The sequence below is a fragment of the Mustela nigripes genome, chromosome 7 (assembly GCF_022355385.1).
Source record: "Mustela nigripes isolate SB6536 chromosome 7, MUSNIG.SB6536, whole genome shotgun sequence".
Taxonomy (NCBI): Eukaryota; Metazoa; Chordata; class Mammalia; order Carnivora; family Mustelidae; genus Mustela; species Mustela nigripes.
The window spans coordinates 127,175,048-127,198,946 of NC_081563.1; the positions used below are offsets into that span (position 1 = coordinate 127,175,048).

A 23,899-nucleotide genomic window follows, 5' to 3' on the forward strand; every position below is an offset into this window, starting at 1 on the left:
AGGGTCAGGGGATGTGGAAAGGAGATAGTCTTAGAGAGAGTCTTAGATAGTCTTAGAGAGAACTCTGCCAAATCATGCAGAGTCCTGAGGGCTATGGATAGGAGCTGGCTTTGATTTGAGTGTGATAGAAAAAGGCAAGTGCATCATAGACTCAGAGAAATGCCAGGTGGTGGGAGTCAGGGGCAGGAAGGTAAAGAAGCCATAATTCCAGGCAGGAAAAGAAGCCGTAATTCCAGGCAGGAGGTTCCGTGCTCTGCATCACCCTAGGGTGGCCTTAAGGAAGAAAACTCCAGTGTGTTGTTACTCCTACCCCACATCCCCTAACCAGCTGGCTTGCTGAATTCTTCTGTCCCCACCTCTGCTTGTTGACCATCCTAGGCCCCCTTCTCTTCTTAGAGCCCCCTGGGAGCACACTGGGGCTGATGCATGGAGTAGAGGGCTGGTGGCAGTAATTTGGGGGATCCTCCTCCTGGCATTTTTTTTCCTTTCATGAAAGCTGGTAAAAATGACCATCAAGGATCTGAAAAGTAATAGGCAAGAAAGAAAGAGTGATAACAAGGCTATGGCCTAATGAATGATTGTACTTTACTTTAAAAAAAAAAAAACTATTCGCAAGTCTTGTCACTTCATCTTTTTAAATTCTTTAAGGAAGTAAGGAGACAGTAAAGATGGATATCAAGGGCAGGCTTTCAGGGAAAAACACTGCAGAGGAACAACAAATGGTCTTAGGAGTTTGGGTAGAGGAAGGAGCTGATGAGAATCGATGAGAATTGATGCCCAGCCCTTGCAATAGCTTCTCGTAAAGGCCCGCATCAGAGTCTGTTGGTGACACCATCAGCTAACATTGACCCTGCACGTACCCCGTGCCACATGGCGTTGTGTGGATGATCCTACACAATCTTCGTGGCAAAGTGTTGGTGCTGGTTTAGATTTTACTGCATAGGCAATGCAAGCGACCATGTCGAGCCTCTCAGGGGTCTGATGGAATCCTGTCCCCCAGCCTCACCCAAAGCCCATACACGCTCTTCTCTGCTTCTGCTGTCACCTCTAGCTCCCCACAGCGACCTTTCTGAGTCCCACTGAAGGGTACGAATGCTGGGACCCATCTTCAAATGGAAAGTGAATTATGGCACCAATCCTAATAATAAAGCCTTGTGAAGACACTGAACTTGAAGTTGGCATTTGGATCACCCTCAGGCCAGTGTTTTCTAGCTCTGCAAATAGAGATAGAACTTACTGCCTGAGGACTTCTAAGGTTGCGGAGGTTGAAGAGTAAACACAGTCCCCTCCCCCATTTTGACCTTGTAGGATAAGGAGTCTGTTCAGTTCTTTCACTGTATAATATTGAGTACAAGTTCTGTGCCTGCACCCTTTTAGGCCCAGGGAGGCACAACCATCAACAACAACAGTCCGTGTCATGGAGAGGGACAGACAATAATCAGTTGATAAATAAGCAGATAATTACAGATTTTGATAGAGATGGGAAGGACAAAGACAGGGCAGAGCAGTGGGAAGTGATGAGGGGAGTGGTGGTTGATATCACCTGGGTTGTTCCGGAGACCTGAGTGACAAAAAGGAACCAGCCACGTGAGCAGCTGGAGGCTCTCCCAAAGGAGAACCATGAGTCTGGGGGCAGGGAGTAGGGGGGATGAGACTGGAAAGCAAAGCAGGAACTGCCCCCCCAGACCAGGACATATAGAATATGTTATTTCTTCTCCAGCCCTTACAGGAGCCCCGTGTGGAGGGCACCATCACGTCTGTCTTATACATGATGAAAGCAAGGCCCAGAGTGGGGAAGAGACTTACCCAAGCGCACGCAGCCAATAAGTGTTCAGAGCTGGGATTCAGACTTGGGTTTCTAGAATTCCGGAGCTTTTGCTGTTTCCTCCAAGTTTATTTCCTCCTAGTCTATTGCCTAGACTCCTTCAGAACTCTACATAGCATCCTAAGTTGCGTATACACAGTACTCTATTCCTCTGAATCCTCCCAATAGCCCTATGACATAGGTTCTGTCATTATCCCCATCTTACAGATGGGGAAGATGAGGCATAAATTGGTAAAGTAACATGCTTCAGGTCACTGTGGCAGTGGGATTTGAAGACAGGCAGCTGCTCTCTAGAGCCCAGACACACAACCTCCACACCATCCTGCCCTTCCTCCTCCCACAGAACCATCTAGAAGACGATCCTCCATGGATGAGCCCCAGCCTACACCCCACCTCCCCACCTCAATCCCCGCCAGTCCTTCACAAATCAAAAAACATCTCCTGCTCTGTTCCCACTGGACCATGGGAATAATCCAGGTTATTTTCTTAGCATCTTTGTAGCCCAGATGCCAGAAGGGCTGTGGCAGCAGCTGGACTCTGTCCCACTTAACTGCCTTCAGTCTAATGCTAATGGCCATAAACTGCTCGGGAGACAGCCCAGGCATTTTGCAAGCCTGACATATTCCTCCTTAAGTATTTTTTTTTTTCAAACACAAACACACAGAACGCTCACACACCATGCCCATGTGCTTCCTATTAACTTTTTTTTCAAGTTGTTCCAGAGGAGAAATAAACTCTCAAACTACTCTGTGTGTTTCGGAATGGAAGACCTCAGCTGAGCTTAGTTTTTCAGACGGGGAAGGGAATGAAGAGGGGATGTGAAAACACGAATAGAGTGAAATTGATCCACGTTTAGAAGCTGGATGAGTCTTTCTCCCCTCTAGGAATTTAAAAAAATCATAATTTCATAGAAGCAAAAACACCCAAGCAGGGACCACTGCCTCATTTTACAGATGAGTAAATTGAGGCACTGCCACAGAGTGGCTTCTGTAAGGTCACAGAGCAAGCATTAGATAAACTGGGCTTCCTCCCCCTAGGTCTTCTACCTACTCTCATAAACTTCCAGAAACTTCTACAGGGTCCTCACCCCCTCAAGGCCCTGCTTTGAGATCTCTTTCTGTTTGGATAACACTGCCTCTCCACCAAATGTACAACAAACGTAAAAGAGAAAAGTTCACGGTACTCGTTCAGCCTTTGCTCAATTGTTTATTTTCTTTTTTAAGTTCACCCAAGGGTTTTTATAACTGAAATGTATTTCTTATGGGTTTGATTTTTTTGTTGTTGTTTCTTTTTTGTTGTTCTTCTCCTGCTGAAACACTGCAATTCACAGAACTGGCCCCAACTATTAAAAAGAAAAGAAGAAAGTATCTTGAGAGTGTTTGTAAGAACTTGCTGGGGCCATGGAGGGGTTGAGAGCCAGGGCTGGGCTACAGTCAGGCCTCGCTGTGTCCCACACTCTCCATGAACTTGGGGGAGGCACTTGACTTCCCCATGTCTGTTCCCTCGCCCGTGAACTGGCATCCTAGGAAGAGAGGTGACTTCATGGGCCTCTCAGAAGTTCTAATTGGAGTGATTCCTGGGCACATCAGAGGGTGTCCATAAAGGCTGGGTGCTCTCTTTATTATTACTGGTTTCTTGTTTTGTTTTGTTTTGTTTTTATAACATAGGTGTTAAAAGCAGTAACCCTAAAGTCAGGCTAAGTGAACTTCCCAGTTCTGCAATGTACTGGCTTACGACATTGAACCCATTATTTCTCAGTATCTCAGGTTCTTCCCCTATAAAATAGGATACTGGTAGTGCTTACACATGGAGTGTGACGATAATTAAATGAGCTAATTAATGTATGTGAAGTATTTAGAGCAGTGCCTGGCATAAACTAAGGGCTCTACAAATGTTAATTGTTATTACAGTTGACCTTTAGGCAACACAGGTTTGAACTGCACTGATCCACTTAATATACAAGTTTTTTTCGATAAGTACAGCCATATCAATGTATTTTCTGTTCCTCATGATTTTCTTAATAACATTTTCATATCTTAGCTTAATTTATTATAAGAATATAGTATGTAATAGATATAACACAAAATCTGTGTTAATTGACTGTTTTGGTTATTGGTAAGGCAATGTAGACTATGAGTAGTTTTCTTTTTATCATTTTTCCCCCATCATGATAAGCATACTCTGTAGTAAAGTTCTTGGGGAGCCAAAAGTCATACAGGGAATTTTAATTTCATTTTAACTGAATTTTAACTGTTGACACTCCTCGTCCTCTTGTGTTCAAGAGACAACTGTACCCCTCTCCTGATTGCAAGTCTGATGGTCTGTGTTCTTTCCAAGTTCACCTGCATTTCCTGAACTGTGTTTTACTAAGTAGTCCTGGTAAGAGAAAAGAGGAATATAAATTTGAGACTTTTGAATCTTCCACAATAGCATTAACTCCCCTTCTGGTGAAATCTGCATTATTGGGGGACTTTAACATAGTAGGAGAGCTCTTCAATGGGGACTCCTTTTGTACTTGCCAAAGGCCAGGGACCATTAATACTGTTAATACCAAGGCTGAGAACCCAGCTTGAGCCACTGAGGAGAAGGGGAAGCATGTGATTCGGGGATGTGTAGGAGAATTAAAAGCCCATCAAAAGGGTTTGTAAGCCGGTGATCTCACCCAGAGACTTCAGGGGCCAGTTTGGGGGAGGTGGATTTGTGACGTCTGGCATGGTTTCTGACACCAGAAAGCTTCGTGACTTTGGACAAGTCATTGAACTTTCAAGATCTGTATCTTACTGTTCTGGTACTCACAGATGCTCACTGAAAAAATTGAGAGGTCGGAAAAGTTCATGGTCGGCTGCATCAGACAGATTTGGTAAATAGTGAGCAGCACAGAGCTAAATAGATGTATTTGCTGCAGGACTTTACAGATCCTTTGCAGTCTAATAACACCTTGTGTTTTCTTGAGGAATGGAATTTGGTAGCTAGTTTTTCCAGGTAGAGTTGAATGGGGACCTTCTCCGCAAATGACTCCTTCGTACTCAGTGGGAAGTCTTGGGTGTGATGGTCCTTAGAACCCCTTCTGTGTTAAAGTTGTATGAGTCTTTTATTTATTTATTTATTTATTTATTTATTTATTTATTTATTTATAAAGATTCTATTTGACAGAGAGACACAGCGAGAGAGGGAAATACAAGCAGTGGGAGAGGGAGAAGCAGGCTTCCCGCTGAGCAGGGAGCCCGAAGCAGGGCTCAATCCCAGGACCCTGAGGCTACCCAGGTGCCCCTGAGTCTCTAATTTAAAGAAAAAAAGTGGTGAGTGGTGCCTGGGTGGCTCAGTCGGTTAAGCGTCTGCCTTCAGCTCGGGTGATGATCCCAGGGCTCTGGGATCAAGTCTTGCCTCAGGCTCCCTGCTCAGTGGGTAGCCTGCTTCTCCCTCTCTCTCTGTCCCTCTTCCTGCTTATGCTTGCTCTCTCACTATTTCTCTCTCTCCATCAAATAGATGAATAAAATCTTTTAAAAATTAAAAAAAAGTTGAACCTGCATGTATTTTCTTTTTATGTATTTTAGTTTGTTTCTGCAAAGATATAATTCACTCATCACAAAATACATTCTTTTTAAGTATACAGTTGAGTGCTTTTCCTATATCCACCAAGTTGGGCAACCATCCCTACTCTCTAATTCCACATTTTCATGACACCTCTTTCAGGGTTCCTGCGCCCCAATCCAACTCGAGAGTCCCATACACACACACCAAGCGATTCTCGGATACCAACGTGGTGTTCGAGAATTCAGCTCGATTCTGACACTATCTACCTGGAGGCAGCATCAGATTCCACAGCTTAAGGGTTCGGTCCTGCAAGACTACGTTGTCCTCCCTTCAGATGCCAGGCACAAGCCCTGGCTATTATCTCTCCTTCCAACCGACTGGCTACCGATCGGAGCTTCTAGAGACCCCCTCCTTAGGCTCGATTGATTTGCTGGGGTGGCTCTCAGAATTCAGGGAAACATGTTTACCAGTTTATTAAAAGATAGAAGTCAGTAGTCAGATGAAGAAATACATAGGGCAAAGTCCCGAATGAAGGAGCTTCGTCCTCCTGGAGCTCTGGGCCTGGCTCTGTGGCCCATGGGGGCATTCTGGTTCCCCAGGCATGGAAACACCCTGACAAAAACAAAAAATCTGCTCTCTTGGGTATTTATGGAGGCTTCATTATATAGTAAGGATTAGCTAAGTCATGAGCCTTGGCTGATTCAGCCTCCAGACCCCTCTGCTCCCCAGAGGTCAAGGAGTGGGACCAAAAACTCCAGCCCTTTAATCACATGGGTGGTCCTCCTGGTGACCAGCTCCCACCCTTGCGTAGGTCCAAATGTAACTTCCATTAATAACAAGCACCTGTTTCACCTTAATGGCTCTGAAATGTTTTCAGAATTGGATGAAGACCCCATATAACTGAGAATTATATTTTGGTCATCTGAATGATTAAATATACATTTCTTATGAATTATTTTTTCATAATCCCAGAATGAAACCCCATGCCCATTAGCCATCAGTCTCAGTCCCCCCCCCCCCACCGATATATTTTCTTTTGTAATAAGGGGAAAAGAGATACATTTAAAACTATTCTTCCTTTATATTATTTTTTGAACAGTTTATGTATTTACCTAGTTTGAGTATCTATAGAACTTTCTGCCACCCTTGTCCTACATCCACTCAGTTTCCAAAGCCCCAGTGGTTAACCATTTATTCTAGGTTCTTATGAACCCATCCAGAATTTTTTTTTTTTTGCAACTGTAGGCAAACATGAACATAGTCAATTAGATGACATGTTTCTATGACAAGAATCAGCTCATATGTGGTTCATAAATAAGGAAATGATGTCAGCTCTGTTTTCAAATAATAACTCTGAAATTGCATTGGTTCATCTGCTTTTCAGATTTTCTCCTTATCACTGTTTTTAAGCAATTTCATTTTTGATGCCTTGGTGTCATTTTCCTCATGATTCTAGTACTTTGGATTCATTGAGCTTCTTTTTTTTTAAAGATTTTATTTATTTATTTGACAGAGAGAGAGATCACAAGTAGGCAGAGAGGCAGGCAGAGAGAGAGAGAGAAGCAGGCTCCCCGCTGGGCAGAAAGCCTGATATGGGGCTTGATCCCAGGACTCTGAGATCACGACGACCTGAGCTGAAGGCAGAGGCTTAACCCATTGAGCCACCCAGGCACCCCTTCATTGAGCTTCTTAATCTGTGAGTGTTTTTATCAAATTTGGAAGCATTCTGGCCATTATTTCTTTAAATATTTCCTCCCCACCATGTCTTCAAGTTCACTAAACTTTCTTCTATAGTATCTGATCTGCTGTGAATTACACTCAGGGCATTTTTTTCATCTTCAGGAATTTGATCTGTGGTTTTGTTTTTTATTTTTCTTATCTTTCATGCCTCTATTGAGCATGTCCAATCTCTCTTGTGGCTTCTTGAACAAACTGAGTACAGTTATAGTAACTGTCTTAATGTGTTTGTTGGCTAGTTTTGTCATCTGTATCATTTCTGGGTTATTTTTCATTAATTTTCTCCTTGTTATAGGTCGTATTTCATGTTGCCTTTGCATGCATAAGTTTTTGATTGTATGCCAGGCATTGAGAATTTTACCTTGTTGGGTGCTAGACATTTTTATATTTCTACGAATATTCTTGAGCTCTATTCTGGGATGCAGTAAAGGTGCATGGAAATAAGTTGTTCCTCTCCAGTCTTGCTTTAGCCTTGTTAGGTAGAACAGAGCAGCATTTGGTCTAGGGCTATCTGGACCTAAAAAAATTTCCCACTACTGAGAAAGGCTTTCTGAGTGTTCTACCCAATGCCCCATGAATTATGAGATTTTTCCAATCTGGCTGGCAGGAGTAAGAACTATTTTCAGCTCTGTTGTGAGCTCTGAGGACTGTTTCTTCTAATTTTTTCAAGTGGTTCTCCTCTAGTCTTGGTAATTTCCTTCCAGGCTCATCGGGACGTGGGTGGACACCAGAGGGGAAATGTCCACAATTGTCCAGAACACTCTTGCAGTGCAGTTCTGTCTTCTAGTACTCGCTCTGCAAATTCTCTCTGTTACTTTGGCTTCCCTGGCCTTGCAGCTCTATCTGTTCAAATTAGAGAGATGACTGGGTGCCATCTAGGTGGTCCTTCCTGGTACCCGTCACACTGGGGCAATCCTATGACTCACCCCTCATTTTCCTGCTCTCAAGGATTGCTATCTTTCACTCTCTGTGCTCCATATCTTGGGTATCTAGTTTTTAAACTATTTCACGTGGGAGGATAAGTCCAGTCCCCATGACTCAGTCTTGGCCCAAAGTAGAAGTACAGCTGTGTTGGTTTATTTGTACTTCTTCCCAGCACATATGGTAACAGCAGCTGAATGCAAAATACATAACATGGGTAAAGGCTGCAAGTCTTAGAGGAATACAGTTCTGTCCCTGGTGCCCTGTGTTCTTCCTCTGGCCTCAGTTTGGCCACATGCTCTAGTGTTGAAGAATTCATTTTACAACTTCCCCAATATTTGGTGCATTTTGCCCTGGTTTCCATAATTCAGCACCTCCACTGTCCTTATACACCCTTCCACCAAGATACTTCTTCCTTTTTAAAGCTGAGTCCTCTAATGGAGCACTTCTCTATGTATTACTCTTTTTTGTTGAGATTATTATGGCTTTTGTCAATACTTTGTTAACAAAATTGCATTGCTTTTGAGAAGTCTGCCCGACCCTACTCTCTTCCATAAGCCCTAATATTTCAGTGAACAGTTTTGCACAACCCATGGCCATTCAGGAAGAAATTTATCACATTCTGGCAGTAACACTTGTATATATTCTTATTTTTATAGGCAATGTCCATACACGATCTTCTGCACTTTGCTTTCTTCATTCAGCAATATACTGAAGAACTTTCCAAGTCAGGGTCTAGAAAGAGCCTCCTCTGTTTTCAGATGCCTGTTATTCCACTGAGAGATGCTCTATAAGTGATTTAATCAGTTCCTCATTGGGTGTTTCCAATAACCACCGACATGGCTCTGAATAGCCCTGAATGTGTATCATTTTTGTTTTTCTGCAAGTACATCTGAAGGGCAGGTTTTGCAGAGGTGGAATTCTGGGTGGAAGGGAAAGTCTATATTTAAATTGGGGAGATATTTCCAAGTTACTCTCCATAGTGATTCTACCAGTTTAAACTCCCAGCTGCAGTGTCCAAGAGTACCTATCTGGCCAAACTAGTATGGTCTAGTTATTACATGTTTTTTCCAATCGTATGCATGAAAACAGTTTCTTATCATAACACTGATTTGTGTGTTTTATGAGATTAAGCATCTTTTCAGATCTTTAGCCAATTTGTGGTTACTTTTCTGAGAACTAGAAGATAAGATTTGAAACATTTTGGAAAAGAGAGATGAAATGGTAGGCATACCAACATTTCAGCATATTATAAATCTTCAATAACCCAAATGGCTTGGTTTGGGTACATAGACTGATTGACCAATATTGGGGAGCATGACACCCAGAAAGAGACAAAACATATCCAGAAATTATGTACATGTGACAGATGGCTTCTGTCAGTGGGAGAAGATGGAATAGTCAATGAATAGTGTTGGAACAACTCATTAGCCATCTGGAAAGGAAAAAAATCCATTCTTTTTACTATACACCAGGAAGGAAATTCAAATGGGTCAACAGTTAATTTATTTTCTTCAAATTTTTATTTAAAATCTAGTTAGTTAACATATAGTGTCATACTGGTTTCAGGAGTAGAATTTAGTGATTCATAATTTTCCTGTAACACCCAGAGCTCATCATAACAAGTGCCCTCCTTAATCCCCTTCACACATCTGGGCCATCCCTCACCCCCTCCCCTGCTGAATCAGCAGTTTAAATGTCAAAAGTAAAATCATAAAAGGTCTAGGATGAGAATAAGCAAAATTTGTATAATCCTAGAATAGAAAAGTCTTTTCTAACCGTGACTCAGAAACGCAAAGCCATCAACAAAAAGACAGCAAGTTTAACTACAGATTGGTTGCACGGGAGGGGGGCACATGGCAGAGAACACCAGAAGTAAAGTCAAAACAATAAAAACAAACTAAACAAAAGACAAATGGCAGACGGAAAGGAAACACTTACGTCCCAAATTGCACACAAGTTGTTACTCTTTTCAGAATGATTCTACAGTTCTGTGTATTGAACCTGCTCTGGGATGGGATTCTTCTCAATGAGAAGTGAGGCAGGTGTCATGTTACCGGGAGCGGTGGGACCTGTGGCACAGGGACACTCCACGCCCACTGGGGCCACACTAGAATGTGGTGTGACTAAGCAAATCTTATTTGCAGCCACACTAGAATGGGCCCTCAGGAGGCTAAGTCTTTCCATAGTTCAGGATAATCCCCAAATTTGTATTCTACAGTGAGATCTCATTCTTTTTCAGTATTGGCAAACTGATTTAAACACTCTCTTTAAAATACCTTGTGTGCCTGGGTGGCTCAGTCATTGGGTGTCGGCCTTCGGCTCAGGTCATGATCCCAGGATCCTGGGATCGAGCCTCGTGTCCAGCTCCCTGCTCCGAGGGAAGCCTGCCTCTCCCTCTGCCAGTCCCCCTGCTCGTGTTCCCTCTCTCACTGCGTCTCTATCAAATGAATGAGTAAAATCTTTTAAAATAAATAAATAAAATAAAATACCTCAGGAAGCAGACAACCGTGTATAAGGCTGGTCTTCATGCTTCCATCTTAAAATCTAGTTCCGTATATTCTTAACTGAACCACAGGTCTTGATACATAGAGGTTCATAGAGAAAATTACCAGCCAGGTGGTGACTTGGAGATCCAGAAAAATCACCCCCTTCTAGAAACTCCCCACCTCTGTCCTGTTTTATCATTGAGGCATGTCCCAGGGGAATCGAGTGAAGGGCATGGTTATTTTATAGGATTTTTGTTCCCTTAGTCTCCAAGTTTCTTGGTCATGCTGCTTCGAAGAATGAGGAGGTGGACCAGACCAAGAGTGCAGAGCAGCCAAGAAAAGCTTAGAGAGTGATAGTATAAGGCTCCCAGAGACAGAGGGGACCTGAGAGGGTTGCCATTTTGGCATTCGAATCTAGAGGTTTTTATAAGCTCTTTCGAGGAACTATCTTAAGCATTCTGCGTGTGGGTCCCCTGTGGATTGGCTGCTTAGCTGTGCCCATCAGGGCTTTGATCATGCACCTGTCTCCCTATCAGGTTATTGTTCACATGTTGCTGGTCTTTGGGGCTGACATTTGGAGACTAACTGCTCAACTTGTGATAGTGACCAATGTTTTATGGTTGTGTTGTTTCAGGATGTTTAGCCAAAGTCACCCCTGCAGAGGCTGCTAGACGGATTGCTCTTGTGGTCTTGTCTAAGCTGTAAAGCAAGGTGCTGGTGCGGTTTCGTCTTAGCTGTCCTGGGTTCTTTGCTTTCTTGCTGGGGACCCTGGCTCCAAATCCCTAAGTGTCCAATTAACTCCTAACCCTTACAGCTGAACCAGGAGCCCTGTGCCCCCCCCCCAATGAAGCGGGGTGATTTCCCCACATCTTCTTGGCAGCAACCAGCTGCATTAGGCTCTTCCAGCCCAGCCAGTCTTGAGCAGACCAAGTCCGCCTGGTCTCACTCTGTCAGTCCAGACAGAAGCCAGGCTTGGCATCCCGCGGGTTCCTGGCCCAAGGTCAGGTTTCCTGGTGTGAATCAGCAACTTTTCTGCACATGACAAAGTGGGTGAGATTTCCCGATACCTCTCAGCATTCTGGGGCCATGTGGCATCGCCACCCTGGCAGTCACCTTCTCGTCACCTTCACCAGCGTCGGCCGACTCACTGCCTCCTGCTTGCACCCAAGTCTTTTAGGTTTAGGGCGTATAGGATTTAAATGGGTAGTCTTTTCTTCTGGTCATATAATAAGATTTGCTTAGTCACCCCATCTCCAGATGCCACTGGAGATGACAGATGGGAGCCGCTGGGGTGATGGGGCATGCATTTGGGGATCAGGAGGGAGTTTCGTCAACAACGACCCATGAAGGCAATGCTGGCTTGTAGACTTCCTGTGATGATGGGAAAGTTCTGCATCCAGAACTTTCGTGCCCAGCATGGCGGCCACAAGCCACTCGTGGTTGTTGAGCATTAGCCCGCACAGCTGAAGAACTGAAGTTGTCTTGTTTAATCTTAGTGAGAACACCTGTAAATGTGGCCAGTGGCCACCATGTCTGGCAGTACAGCTCTGAGAGATCATTAAAAGCCAACCCTCCTGGTTTGTGATGGGGCCAGGGGAGGGTTGTTAACAGCTGTTAGAGAATGAATGTGTCCCCCTAAAATCCATCTGTTGAGGCTCTTACCCCCGCATTGTGACAGTATTTGGAGATGCAGCCTTTGGCAGGCAGTTAGTGATAGATGAGCCCTAAGGAAGGGGCCTTCCTGTGGAGATTAGTGTCTTCTGGGAAGAAGGAAAGGGAGATCTGTGTCTCTCCCCCACCTCCCCGAGTGCACACCCCGACGAGAGGCTGTGTGAGGGCATGGTGAGAAGGGGGCCATCTGCAATCCAGGAAGAGGGCTCTCATGAGGAACCAGACCAGGCAGCACCCTGATTTTGAACTCCCCAGACTCCAGAACTGTAGGAAATAAATGTCTGCTGCTTAAAGCAGCTGGATTCTGGTATTCTGTCTTGAAAACCCAAGCTGATGGAGATGGTTGGTTTTTCTGAGACACACAAAAGTAGAAGTAGAAACGCAAACACTGAGAGTTGGAACATTGTTTTTTTATTATTTATCTTTTGGAGACACTCCACCTCCTTCTCTTCTTGCTACAGAACTGAGGGCATAGAAAGCTGCCCTCGGGGTCTGCCTGTGGAGCCGAGAGCTCCGGGGGGCACAGACTGGTCTCCTCATGTGGCCGTGATTGCAACAGATGTTAACGGAGCCTCTTGTTGTGCCAGGCGCCACACCGGGTGCAGGGAACGTGGAGGTGAGCAAGACAGATGTGGTCCCTGCCCCCATGGCATTTGCAGCCCAAGAAGGGGAAGCAGACGGTAAATGACTGATGGCACAACACAGGTAAAACTGCGCCTGTGAAGTGCATGGGGCGACACCAAGGGTGACTCCACGGCTGTCTGGCTCCAAGCCTGTCCCCTTCATTCTGCAACTGGTCACAAACCAACATGCCCAGGAGCCTGGCCCACAGGTCAACGTATGGGGCCAGCAGGGTGAGGCCCGTGAGGAACCGAGGCTCCCTAGCCGACCATAAAGTGGTAGCCGTACGCCACTAAAACTGATGGGTGCCATGCAGTGGCACTTATTCCAAAGTAAACAAACAAACAAAAATGAAAACTCAGACTACTGGAATTCTGTAAGATCTTTCCCGATTTAAAGAACTTAAACTGGTAGCAACAAATTAAAAAGAGCTACTTCTACCCGTAGGCTGCCATTTTGCTAACCCAGTTCTACATGGTGACCGTGGGGAAGACTGATGTCAGGGCGAGCTCTGAGCATCTCTTGTCGGCTGTGCCTTCAAGCAGCTGATGGTCCAGCCCACAGGAATTGGTGCCCGCCAGTCCTGGCAAACAGCTCCCGGGACTTTGTCTCCTGAACTGACTCTGAGGTGCTGGTGGAATAAGTTCGTTTGTTCATTCATTCATTCATTCATTCATTCAACAAATATGTGTGGAGTAAAACAGGAAATCTCAGCCCTCCCAAAGCTGGCCTTCTGTGGTAGGAGATAGATAATAAATAAGAAAAACAAGTTATACAGTATGTGAGCGGGGGATAAGAATTAAGGAGAAAACTAAAGAAGCAAGTGCTGGGTTTGTGATGTTTTTTGAGACAGAGTGATCGAGGAAGGCTTCGTGGAGGAAGAGAGTAAAGCGGTGATCTGGGGAAGGTGCAGTAGGGGCCGTGTGCTGCGGGAGAGCAGTCCAGGCCGCATGAACACGTGGCAGGATGACCACGTGGCTGGAGTACAGTGAGTGAGGGATGGTGGGGGAGATGTGGCTGCTCATACAGGGCCCAGGGGGTCAGTAAGAGAACTTCGGCTTTTGCTCTGATTATCCAAGGTCAGGCATGGAGGGGTTTGAATAGGAGGGTGATACGTCTTAGTTTTAACAGACTTTCTCTGGCCATGTGGGAGAAGAGGCTGTGGAGGCAACACAGGCTATAAGACCAGTGAGGAGGCACCTGCCATTGTCCAAGCGAGAGAGGATGGCGCTTGGCTTAGGGGTGATGGCAGAGATGGGGAGACCTGGCCAGATTCTGGATGTGTTGTGCCTGTGATACTGACAGCAATTGGTGATGGATTGGATGTGGGGAATGAACCAGAAATATGCAGGGAGGGTGAGGGGGGCAGAGCCAGGAAGGTCAGCTGGCTGTCTGGCATGCAGCCTGTTCTGGAGGGGAAGCTCTCCCAGCCAGGGAAGGAGCTTCCCTTTCAATCCCAGTTTCCCTCGGAAGGCATTGGGTCTGGGAGGGGAGAGCCGCTCTGTTGTTTTCTGCATAATATAACGAAATACTGTTAAATATTCAGTTAAAAATAATCGAAGACATCATAGCATGGTATAGTCACCATTGACCTCACTATAGTCGCTTTCCTGCAAGTTTTCACAGGCATGGAAATCCTGAAAAAAGAAAAAAATCCTTTGTAGGTATGTGTGGAATGGACTGCTGTACCAGGATCAGGGTTAGCAAACCCTTTCTGAAAAAGAGCCAGAGAGCAAATATTTTAGATTCTGTGGGCCTTATGTCTCTATTCTAATGACTTGTAATTCTGCCATTATAGCTTGAAACCGTGGATGATATTCAATGAATGGGCAAGGCTATTTTCCAATACAATATTACTTCCAAAAACAGACAGTGGGCTGGACTTGGCCCTCAGGGTATAGTTCGCTGACCCCTGCGTTGTAGGAGCACATCGTAGAAGTCAGGTCTTTGCCTGTGTGAACGTCTGGTAGGACATTGGAAAGCCAGATGAGACTAGGGAAAACTCTTCATTTTTGCTGGACTGTCGCCTGCCTTGCAGAACATCTGGGACGCCATCACCTACCCATGAAATGCCATTAATGTCCCCAATAAATGTGTCCGCACAAATTTCCAAGCACCCCTAGGGGGCACTACAGTGCCCCTGAGAACTGCTGGTTTATGTGGCAGCAGGTACAGTGGGGAGGAGTGTCTGTGTGTGTAGGAAAGACCATCTGTCATTCACTCAGCAAACATTCAAGAGCACCAGCTCTTATCCGGGCAGTGTGCTGGGTGCAGGCCCTTCAGCCCTGAGCTGGCAATGGAGCCCTGCCTTCATGGGAATTTTGTCCCCATGAGAGGGTATAGACCACATCCTCGTCTGCTGGGGTTGCCATAATGGAATCCCATATACTGGGGGCCAAACCACAAACATGAATTTTCCCACACTTCTGGAGGCTCAAAGGCCCCAGGCTGAGGTACCTGCAGATTTCAGTTTCTGGTAAGTTCTCTCCTGGCATGAGGACAGCCACCTTCTCGCTGTGTCTTCACATGGCATATAGATGGAAAGCCTTCGCTGGGATCTCTTTCTGTTCTTACAAGGACACCAGACCTATAGGATTAGAGCCACTCTATGACCTCCTTTAACCTTAATGACCTCCCTAGAGGCCCCAACTCCAAATACAGTCTCGTTGGGAGGTAGGACTTCAATATACGAATTGGGGGACTTGGGGGGAGGGCAGAATTCAGTCATAACAGATGGTGAACAAGGAAATGAGCAAATGGCTTTGGTGAGCACTTGGAGAATGAACAGGGAGATGTGGAACAGAGGGTCTGGGGAAGAGGGGGGTCCAGGTGGGAGGGGTGGGCTGAGCAGGGTCTCTGAGGAGGTGACAACAGAACCAGTCCATATAAATTAAGGCAAGCAGCCATGGGTCAGGAGTGTTCCTGCCAACAGTAGGGCAGGTGGCTCCTACTGTGAAGGGTGGAGGGGTGGAGGGTGTGGCCAGAAGGTGGGGACACAGGACCTCACAGAACCTTGGGGCCAAGTGAAGGCATTTGGATTTGTCTTGAGAGTACCAGGCAGCCCTTGGAGGGGTTTTAAAACAGGGAGGTTGATAGGGTTTGCATCTTGGAAAGACCAGCTAGCTGCTCTGGCCTGAGTGCACTACAGGGGGTTGTGGAAGAAGCAAGGAGACTGGGAGGAAGGTATCTCCTAGAGACCAGCTCCAGCCTTACCTCTCTCCAGTCCTCGAGGTCAGATACAATGGAGCCAATGCCAAAGTTCACAGAACTTGCTTCTAACAACATCTTCCAGTTCCCAGCAACCCCACTCAGAAAATTCTAGAATTATCCCAACTTATCCTTGGACTCCCCAAGGAACAAAGCTTCAGAGGGGTCTTTGATGTTGCTGCTCTAGTGTCTTTTGTTTTTCATTCTTACTTCTGACATTTCAAGGAAATAGGAACTGAGCTCACACCAGGGTCTGGGTCTGTAAAGTTTGTTAAAAATATGGCAGAATTGGGGTACCGTGGGTGGCTCAGTAGGTTAAATCTCTGACTGTTGTTTTTTTTTATTTTATTTTTTCAGTGTTCCAAGATTCGTTGTTTATGCATCACACCCAGTGCACCATCCAATATATGCCCTCCTTAATACCCACCACCAGGCTCACCCATCCCCCCACCACCCTCCCCTCTAAAATCCTCAGTTTGTTTCTCAGAGTCTATAGTCTCTCATGCTTCATCTCCCCCTCCAATTTCCCCCAATTCACTTTTCCTTTCCTTCTTCTAATGTCCTCCTAATGTTATTCCTCCTAATGTTATTCCTTGTGCTCCACAATTAAGTGAAACAATATGATAATTGACTCTCTCTGCTTGACTTATTTCACTCAGCATAATCTCTTCCGGTCCTGTCCACATTGATACGAAAGTTCGGTATTCATCCTTTCTGATGGAGGCATAACACTCATAGTATATATGGACCGTATCTCCTTTATCCATTCGTCTGTTGAAGGGCATCTTGGCTCTTTCCACAGTGTGGCAATTGTGGCCATTGCTGCTATGAACATTGGGGTACAGATGGCCCTTCTTTTCACTACATCTGTATCATTGGAGTAAATACCCAGTAGTGCAATTGCACGGTCATAAGGAAGCTCTGTTTTTAATTTCTTAAGGAATCTCCACACTGTTTTCCAAAGTGGTTACACCAACTTGCATTCCCACCAACAGTGTAAGGGTTCCCCTTTCTCCACATCCTCTCCAACACATGTTGCTTACTGTCTTGTTAATTTTGGCCATTCTAACTGGTGTAAGGTGGTTATCCCAATATGGTTTTGATTTGAATCTCCCTGTTGGCTAATGATGATTAACATTTTTTCATGTGTCTGTTAGCCATTTGTATGCCTTCTTTGGAGAAGTGTCTGTTCATGTCTTCTGCCCATTTTTTGATGTGATTATCTGGTTTTTGAGTATTGAGTTTGAGGAGTTCTTTATAGATCTTGGATATCAGCCCCTTGTCTGTAATGTCATTTACAAATATTGTCTCCCATTCCGTGGGTTGCCTCTTTGTTTTGTTGACTCTTTCCTTTGCTGTGTTGAAGGTTTTGATCTTGATGAAGTCCTGAAAGTTCATTTTCACTTTTGTTTCCTTTGTCTTTGGAGACATGTCTTGAAAGAAGTTGCTGTGGCCAATGTCAAAGAGGTTACTGTCCATGTTACCCTCTAGGATTTTGATAGATTCCTGCCTCAGGTTGAGGTCTTTTATCCATTTTGAGTTTATCTTTGGGTATAGTGTAAGAGAATGGTCAAGTTTCATTCTTTTATACATAGCTGTCCAATTTTCCCAGCACCATTTATTGAGGAGACTGTCTTTCCTACTGGATATATTTTCCTGCTTTGTTGAAGATTATTTGACCACAGAGTTGCGGGTTCATATCTGGACTCTCTACTCTGTTCCACTGGTCTATGTGTCTGTTTTTGTGCCAGTACCGTGCTGTCCTGGTGATCAGAGCTTTGTAGTAAAGCTTGAAATCAGGTAATGTGATGCCCCACTTTTGTTTCTTTTTCAACATTTCCTTAGCAATTCGGGGGTCTTTTCTGGTTCCATATAAATTTTAGGATTGTTTGGTTCGAGCACTTTGAAAAATGCTAGTGGAATTTTGATCGAGATGGCATTGAAAATACAGACATTTTAACAATGTTTATTCTTCCGATCCATGAGCATGGAATGCTTTTCCATCTTTTTGTGTCTTCTTCAATTTCTTTCACGAGTGTTCTGTAGTTCTTCAAGTACAGATCCTTTACTTCTTTGGTTAAGTTTATTCCCAGGTATCTTATGGTCCATGGTGCTGTAGTAAATGGAATCAATTCTCTAATTTCCCTTTCTGTATTTTCATTGTTAGTGTATAAGAAAGCAACAGATTTCTATGCTTTGATTTTGTATCCTGCCACATTACTGAATTGCTGTATGAGTTCTAGTAGTTTGGGGGTGGAATCTTTTGTGTTTTCCATATAAAGTATCATGACATCTGCGAAAAGAGAGAGTTTGACTTCTTCTTTGCCAATTTGAATACCTTTTATTTCTCTTTGTTGTCTGATTGCTGTTGCTAGGACTTCTAGTACTATGTTGAATGACAGTGGCGAGAGTGGACATCCTTGTTGTGTTCCTGATCTCAAAGGGAAGGCTGTCAGCTTTTCCCCATTGAGAATGATATTCGCTGTGGGTTTTTCATAGATAGATTTTATGAAATTGAGGAATGTTCCCTCTATCCCTATACTTTGAAGAGTTTTAATCAGGAACGGATACTGTATTTTGTCAAATGCTTTTTCTGCATCAATTGAGAGGACCATGTGGTTCTTCTCTTACTGATTTGATCTGTCACATGGATTGATTTGCTAATGTTGAACCACCCTTGCATCTCAGGGATAAAATCCCACCTGGTCATGGTGGATAATCTTTTTAATGTACTGTTGGATCCTATTAGCTAGGATCTTGTTGAGAATCTTGGCACCATATTCATCAGGGATATTGGTCTGAAGTTCTTGTTGATGGGGTCTTGCCTGGTTTGGCAATCAGGGTAATGCTGGCTTTATAGAAAGAGTCTGGAAGTTTTCCTTCTATTTCTCCAACTATTGGTTTTGACTCAGGTCATGATTTCATGATCATGATTTCATGATTTCATGATTTCATCATCACCCTTGCTCTCACTCTCCCTCAAATCCATAAATAAATCAAAAAAAAATAAAATAAAATATGGCAGAATCAATCTCTCTGAAGGGGGAGGAATAAAAAGAAAACAACAGTGAACCCAAAACCTACAGACACAAAAACAGAGAGTCCTGTTCGAGGTACCAGTCCCACTGGTACCGCTCCAGTTTCTTGGAGACAAAAGTGGTGAGCCTGCTCCCAGCCCAGGCTGTCGGGCCTTCTGCTCAGGAGCTGGAAAAGATAATTAAGGGAAGGGTGAAATACGGCTTTAGGCTGGGAGCCATTGATTAGGTGGGACACACACACACACACCAACACTGCAAATCCATCTTCGCTCAGAGAGAAGCCACGAGTCAGCCGTGGGAACATAATTTATACCCTTAAAGCAAATCAAGCTTTTTCTACTCCCAAAAGTTCAATTGGTAAAGGAGAACAGGGAACATTCACGGAATTTCTCTGCTTCTCTCAGCATGGGACCCTCTGTCCCTCTCTCTCTGTCTTATTTCATGTCCCGTGCTGTCTGCAAGCCCCGGGCATAATCCTCCAGACCCGAATCCACCTGCCTTTCTCCACTGCTTTTTCATTTTTCATATATTTATTTTCAATCACATAAGCAGTGTCTTTCTTTCTGTGCCCATGCATGTGTGTTTCCTCCTGCAACTAGAGAATTCCTCTTTTTTTTTTTTTTTTAACAAATGATATCTTGTTGTACATCTTGTTTGATAAATGGTCTTTTGTGTTTTTCACTAAAGAAGATGCTTTGGAGCTCTTGCAAAATCAGTTCAAATCTGTTGTCTGGCTTCCTAGTATGCCATTGAGAAAGCCATACACCTGGGTTTGAATTCCAGCACCACTGCTCGCTAGCCGTGTGGCTTTAGGCAGATAAGGTCTCTGAGACTTGAAATTAGTCGGTAGAAGGAGCCGACCTCGGGGGCTGCTGTGGAGCTGGGTGCCGGTGGTCCATGCACGGGGCTTAGGAGCAGTGGAGGCACTGCAGGGTCGGCTGTTACTGCTCTTACAGATACACCGTCGAGTTTAGCCATTCCCCTTGGGTGGTCAATTAGATCATTTCCAGCATCTCACTACGTTTACCTCCTCTGAAGCTCTTACCGCTACTCTTATTCTGGCCCTGGATATAGTCGCTACCCTGGAGTATCAGTTGCTGTACTGCAACTATGGTTGTTAACAGGCCATTTGCTGTCCCTGCTGTCTTGGGATCCTCATCTCTGTGTGGACGTTCGTCTCCATTTGTGGCACCCAGGGCCCCCCTCCCCCATCTTCAGCAAGAAGCCTCCCCAGGTCTCCCCAGACCTTGCATCTCTGCTAACCCGGACCTAAATTGTGATCTCTAAGAACTGGCTGCTCAAAAGGATTGTGCAACCCCCAAAACCATAGCCCCGGGCCATCCCAGCTGCTGCTCCTTTGAGCCCCAATCAGCTGCCCTTTAAGTTCTGCAGGCTTCTCTGGCTGGTCTCATTACAGACCCCTGGGACCAACATAGGGATGTGGCTGCAGAGAAGTGCAGGAGGACTTTGTCTTGTGGGAGGGGGTTGGATTTGTGACCTCGGAGGCCCAGATTCTTAGAATTTGCTATTGCCAAGGCTTTAACTGCTCTCAAGCCTTGTGACCTGCTCAGGGGTCATCAATCACAGGGACATTTGATATTGCACGTTGGAACAGCTGGCTGATTGCTCTGGCCTGGAACGTTGAGGCAGGTTATTAAAAGGGAGGGCTGGGGAGCCTGGGTGGCTCAGTCGGTTAAGCATCTGCCTTTGGCTCAAGTCATGATGTTGGGGTCCTGGGATCAAGCCCCACGTCATCTCCCTGCTCAGCAGAAAGGTTGCTTCTCCGTCTCCCTCTGATTCTCCCACCCACTTGTGCCTGCTCTCATGCACTCTCTCTCTCTCAAATAAATAAAATCTTTTTTTTAGGGGAGGGGTACTCATCTTCTGTTGTTTGCCCAGCGTGCAACAGTATCATGGATAACATACTCTTCTCTGTAGGACTGAGCTTTCTCATCTGTAAAATGGGAGAACTGAACTAGAAGGCAGTGGCTCTCAACCTTTTTTGATGACAGCCCACACTAAGAGGGACACTACATCGCAGCCCCGTATGTGATGTGTGGATGTTTGCATGCATGACTGACTACAAAGTCTGTGCAAAAAGAACCCACTCTTACTGTACAATTTTATGCTCTGATATTTTCTGTTTCACTGAAAAAAAAAAAAAAAAACCAACAGAAACAAAACACAGTCCTCTTCTATTTCACGTAAAGCGTTGCCGGTCAGGACGCGTCTGTTGGTTGGTGGCGTCCAGTTTGGGACTCTGGACAAGATCTCTAAAGCACTTGATGGTGTTGGCTTGGGGACAAGAGGGCTGGATTTTTTTTTTTTTTTAATGATAATTTCTTGCTTGACTTTACAAGTATTCTGTGTTCATTGTGGAATCATTGGAAAAGACTATAAAAGCACAGTAAAGAAAATTCTATTAATAGTCTTTATTCCCACAATCTGATGAAGCTGCTTTATCTTTGGTTCTACCGGTTCCTTTTACAATTTTAATTTAGTGTATATATATATATATATATATATATACATATACATATATATACGTATATATATGTATATATGTATATGTATATATATATATATATATCGTCATGAGCAAATTAAGATTATATTGAATCCATAGATTTTGTGGATTTTTTAGCATTGCGTGCATTTTCTCATCTCATCCAACCTTCTTTGCAAACATGCTCTTGAGTAGTCGACTTTATAAGACTCCAGTGAAGCAGTGTTCTGTAATTTATTTAACAACTTATAATGAGGGGCACTGAAGGAGCTTCCAGCATTTTCTACCTCCTACAGGGGTCAGGAAACTACAGCTGAATATCCAGCAGCCCTTATTTATAAATAAAGTTTTATTGGAACACCACCACACTCATTCATGTTTGTGTTATCTACAACCGCTTTCTCACTACCCTGGCAGAGCTGAGTAGTTGCAAGAGAGACCCAGTGGCCTGAAAGGCCTAAAATATTTACTATCTGGCCCTTTGCAGAAAAAGTTAGCTGTCCCCGGTGTAAGAGACAATGCCACAAGGATCATATTTATACTCACAATATTGGGCCATGTTTGTCTATTTCCTCCTTCTCAAGGACATATATTAAATGTATTAAAATGTAATTTGGTAAAACCCTGAAGTTTGGCTCGCTTTGGTTCCCAGAATGAAATGTAAATGACTAGGTTAAAATGAAGAAAAAAGACATTTCTTTTTATTTAATAGTGCTGTGGTTGGAGTGACCATGTAATTTATTGCCTGAACCTATACATTTTTTTGGTATGACAGGGAACACCATTAATAATTATGCCAGGACAACAGCCTAATCTGGGGTGGGCATGGGTCTACGGGATATACCCTAGCCATAGAGAACGTATGGAATCTTGTAGAAATCATGCTTAAATTATGATTCTGGAGAGCATGTGGGTCCTGGTTTTCCACTAACTGCTGGGTGACTTGAGACAAGTCATTGTGTGTGTGTGGTCCTTCATGTTCTCCTATGCCAGCTACCCCCAGCACTCTTCGGCAAGTTACCAAAACCCAATGCAAACTAGGTTAAGACTCAGAAAGGCATGTATCGGCTCAGAGAAGCAAACCTAGACGGGGGAGCATGGCTGATCTCAGGGACCCAGAACCAGGAATGCAAACCCTCTTGTTAAGTTACTTACCTTTCTTCCATCAGAAGGACAACAATAATCCTTGCTTATAGGATTGTTGTGAAGATAAAAGGAGTTAGTATTTAAGAACTACACAGAATAGTGCCTGGCACATAGTATATGCTTACTAAACACAAGCAGTTGTGTTTGACTAATTCTGTTATTATTTTCCCAAGGAGTTCTTTATAATGTTAGTATAAGACTCAAGTCCATAGAGTACTTTTGGTCTCTCAAGGACAAGGAATAGAGGGCAAGAAAGCACAAATGTCAAAATCTACCAGAGATAATGCAGATTTCAGAACTGTACTTCTAGAAGGGATGTGAAGGATCATCTAGGCCCTGGGTCAGAAAACTCTCTGTAAAGGGCCAAGTAGGAAATATTTTAGACTTCACCAACCATATAGTCCTTCACAACTACTCAACTTTGTCATTGTAGCATGAATGTGGCCACAGACGATACATAAAGGAATGGCATGGCTGCATTCTAATAAAACTTTATTTACACAAATGAGTCACCAGACCAAAGTTTGCCAACTCTTGGTGGGGTGATTTAGGTCAACACATCCCTAGGTCTGGGTGAGTCCCTGTGGCTGCCAATAGTACTATTTCCAGTTTTCAGTGATCCAGAATGAACCAGAGTGGCAGGGTTGACGTTCTTGCCCTTGCTGTGGCTGGGAGGGGTTGGAGGAGAGGCAACTAATCTGGCCACTGAGTTGTGAGCAGAAATGATATGCTGCCTCCAGGCCTTAGCATTCAGCAGCCACTACAAGACCCTCCAAGAAGAGCTCTTTTCTCAGACTGGGATGAGGGATCCCCCTTTACTGATGTGCCTGAGTGACTCCGGTGAACAGAACCCGTAGCCGTCCTTCAGTGGACGAATAGCATGAGAGAGAAATCAATTTTGATTGTATTTAAGCCATTGAAATGTTGGGATTGTTTATTACCATAGCACACCATGACTGGCCCCAGACTGATTTATCGTTGTAGAGATGGTACAGGAAGGTGGCAGCAAGAGCCTCCCCCTTCTCTCCTGTTTCCATCTTTCTGCTTCAGTGACAAAGCGAGTAGAGAAGTCTCTATTTAGTGCATAGGTTTCTACCACCTTCTAATCCCTGCAAATAAATATTTCATTTTATTTTATTTTAAAATGGGAGGAGTCCTTGGCAAGCCACCATATTTAGCTAGAACTAAGCACATTTGTTTTCTG

General features: G+C 44.4%; 1 protein-coding gene across 5 annotated transcripts in view; it reads left to right on the plus strand.

Moving 5' to 3' along the window:
• EYA2 (EYA transcriptional coactivator and phosphatase 2) overlaps positions 1-23,899 on the plus strand; it is a 272,876-nt gene that overhangs the window by 109,498 nt on the left and 139,479 nt on the right. The window lies entirely within an intron of this gene.